At 45.1% G+C, this 2,722-nt stretch overlaps 1 non-coding gene across 1 annotated transcript; it reads right to left on the bottom strand.

Moving 5' to 3' along the window:
• Positions 1-566: 566 nt before the first annotated feature.
• LOC120268965 lies at positions 567-673 on the bottom strand. Its single transcript, XR_005539078.1, has one exon. It is a non-coding gene; the product is annotated as a small nucleolar RNA R71 (small nucleolar RNA).
• Between the last annotated feature and the right edge of the window lie 2,049 nt (positions 674-2,722).

Raw genomic sequence — 2,722 nt, 5'->3', positions numbered from 1 at the left:
TGATTTTCTTTTTCTTTACTTTTGGTGTAGCTCCAGGTTATGACCCGAGGGAATCCATCAATATTGATTGAAGGAGACCCTGAGCTTGAACGTACACTTCGAAGGAAAGGGAAAGAACCTGTACAAGAATAGCCTAATCCAGTTGATTTGGAAGTAGAAGGATCTGATAACATGGCAGAACAAAATGAGCAACAACGGACACTATCCGATTATGCTGGACCTTCGAGTGTTGGGGACACAATCGAGTATTGTGCTTCCCCAATCACGACTCGAAATTTCGAGCTAAAGCCGGGCATTCATCCATATGCTCGCAGCTAGATCCGCATACATTCAACGGTTTGGCCGATGAGGATCCAAACAGATCACATAGAGAGCTTCCTCGAGGTGTGTGACATGCTGAAGATAAATGGTGTGACGGATAATGCCATCAAATTGAGAGCCTTCCCATTTTCCTTAAAGGGGAAAGCAAAGCAGTGGCTACACTCATTACATGGGCATCAATCACTACATGGGAGAAGATGGTAGAAGCTTTTCTAGCCCGTTATTTCCCTCCCGGAAAATCAGCAAAACTTAGGAATGAGATCTCATCCTTTATGCAGTTGGAATTGGAGTCTCTATTTGAGACATGGGAAAGGTTCAAGGAACTCCTGTGCAAGTGTCCGCAACACGGATTCCCGGAGTGGATGATTGTTCAAACCTTCTACAATGGTTTAAACCCGAGTACAAGGCAACTCTTGGATGCGGCGGTAGGAGGTACCTTAGGTAGCAAGACCCCCGATGAGGCACGTCAATTGATTAAGGAAATGGGGTTAAATAGCTACCAGTTGAACGCTAGGGAAAAGAAAAAGGTGGCCGGTCTCCATGAAATTGATGCGGTAACTTCATTGGCGGTCCAAGTGGAGAGTTTGAGTAAGAAGCTAGATCTTATAGCTTCGAATAGAGTTGCGGCCGTGACAAATTGTACCGGTTGTGGTGGAGGACATGCTCCTTCCAATTGCCCAATCGTCATAGGTGATGGTTCTTTAGTTGATAATGTTGACTTTGTAGGTAATGGAATGAGACCTCAAGGGAATCCATACAGCAACACCTACAATTCAGGTTGGAAGAATCATCCTAACTTTTCATGGAGTAATCAAGGACCATAGAAGACCATGGGGCCATCGGGGTTTCAACAACAACAACAAGCCCCTCAAGTGGAAAACAGAATTTCAGGCTTGGAAACCCGAATGACGGATTTGGAGAAGCACTTGGCTAGATTTGTTAAATCGGTAAATACAAGGTTTGAATAAGTCGAGGCTACACTTCACAATCATACCGCCTCCTTGCACAACCTTGAAAATCAAGTGGGGCAAATTGCGAAATCTCTTTCCGAAAGGCCACATGGAAGTTTACCAAGCAACACGGAAACCAACCTGAGAGAACATGTGAAGGTGATCGCTTTGAGAAGCGGTCGTGAGGTTGAAGGGAGGCTTCCCAGTGAGAAGCCGAAAAAACACGCACCCGAGGTCGTAGAGGTTGAGAAGGGAGCAAACAAAGAGAAAGAGGTGGCACCCCCACCTTTCAAGCCAAGAATCCCTTATCCCTCTAGATTAAAGAATGACCAAGGGGATGAACAGTATAAGAAGTTCCTGAGTTTGTTCAAGCAACTCCACATCAACATTCCTTTTGTTGAGGATTTGGCTCAAATGCCTAAGTATGCGAAGTTCCTGAAAGACCTATTGACCAACAAGAGGAAATTGGAGGAGAGTGCTTCAGTGGTGCTTGATGCTTCATGTTCGGCGGTGTTGCAAAAGAACATGCCGAACAAGAAGAAAGACCCGGGAAGCTTCATTATTCCGTGTAACATCGGCAACTTAGGTGAGGAAATGGCATTGGCGGATTCAAGGGTAAGCATCAACGTCATGCCATATACTTTCTTCCAAAAGCTAGGCTTGGGTGAGCCTAGGCCTACTCGGATGACTTTACAATTGGCGGACCGAACGATACGACATCCGAGAGGCATCATTGAAGACGTGCTTGTCAAGGTGGACAAGTATATTTTTCCGGTTGACTTTGTAGTGCTAGATGTCGATGGGGATGCAGATGTACGCTTGATACTTGGGAGACCGTTCTTGCGGACTTCCAAAGCATTGATTGACATGGACGGCGGAGGACTCACGTTGAGAGTCAGAGACGATAAGCTCACTTACCGCCTTGCTTAAGCCATGCGGCATTCTCTCGATTTTGATGACACTTTGTATTTTCTAGACACTACTGATGAGATTGTTGATGAATATATACAGGAAATGTTCAACCCGGATCCGTATGAAGGTTTGTTCGACCAAGAGGAGAGAAATGAAGAAGTAATGATGCTTGGTTCGACTAGAGAGGAAACATCTACCCCGGGAATCTTGAAGAAGGTGCTCCAGAAAATGAAGAGGGCTCGAAGATGCCACCGAAAACACCACAAGACTGTTGGAGATGTAAATGAGCCAAGAAGGTTGGACGAACCATTGTTAGGTGGTCCGAAGCCCGATAGTACACCCTCTACCCTCAAGAGACTTTGCTCATCATGCTTTCAAGTTATGGGTAAGAGGGCAACCTTTATTCATGAACCCCCGTGAGTTAAGAAAGATACGTCAAGCTTAGTGACGTTAAACAAGCGTATCTTGGGAGGCAAACCAAGTGTTTACTATTTTCGTACCTTTTAGTTTAGTTTGTTTGCATGAATAAATTGTTAAGT

This window comes from Dioscorea cayenensis, chromosome 1 (assembly GCF_009730915.1).
Source record: "Dioscorea cayenensis subsp. rotundata cultivar TDr96_F1 chromosome 1, TDr96_F1_v2_PseudoChromosome.rev07_lg8_w22 25.fasta, whole genome shotgun sequence".
Taxonomy (NCBI): Eukaryota; Viridiplantae; Streptophyta; class Magnoliopsida; order Dioscoreales; family Dioscoreaceae; genus Dioscorea; species Dioscorea cayenensis.
Note: the sequence above shows the minus strand (reverse complement) of the source record. Positions and strands in the feature narration are given on the sequence as shown.